This window comes from Echinops telfairi, unplaced genomic scaffold (genome assembly GCF_000313985.2).
Source record: "Echinops telfairi isolate 266 unplaced genomic scaffold, ASM31398v2 ScPeMD7_3533;HRSCAF=4204_0, whole genome shotgun sequence".
In the NCBI taxonomy this organism is placed as follows: Eukaryota; Metazoa; Chordata; class Mammalia; order Afrosoricida; family Tenrecidae; genus Echinops; species Echinops telfairi.
This window is the reverse complement of record NW_022107431.1, coordinates 82,277,433-82,277,816: the sequence shown is the minus strand read 5'-3', so window position 1 is coordinate 82,277,816 and position 384 is coordinate 82,277,433.

The window sequence follows — 384 nt, the reverse complement described above, 5'->3', positions numbered from 1 at the left end:
GGGAGACGTCGGATGGTATAAGACATGACAAAATAATAGTAATTTATATACTATCAAGGGTTCATGAGGGCATGTATGGATTGTGATGAGTTGTACGATCCCTAATAAAATGATTTTTAAAAAAAGAAAAGAGTTACAGTCTTCGAAACCCACACAGGCAGATTTACCGTATTTGATAAGGTTGCTATGAGTCTGAGGAGACTCATTGTCAGTGAGGGTTTTTGTTTTTTTTAATGAAGCAGTAACATAGTGCTTTATAGTTCCTATTTATCCATGTATCTATCCATCATTTGATCAAGTATGATTTAGCATTGCCTAATATGATTTTTGTTAGATAGGAAAAATGACTCATTAAAACGCTTATTGCTTATCAGATGCATCGAG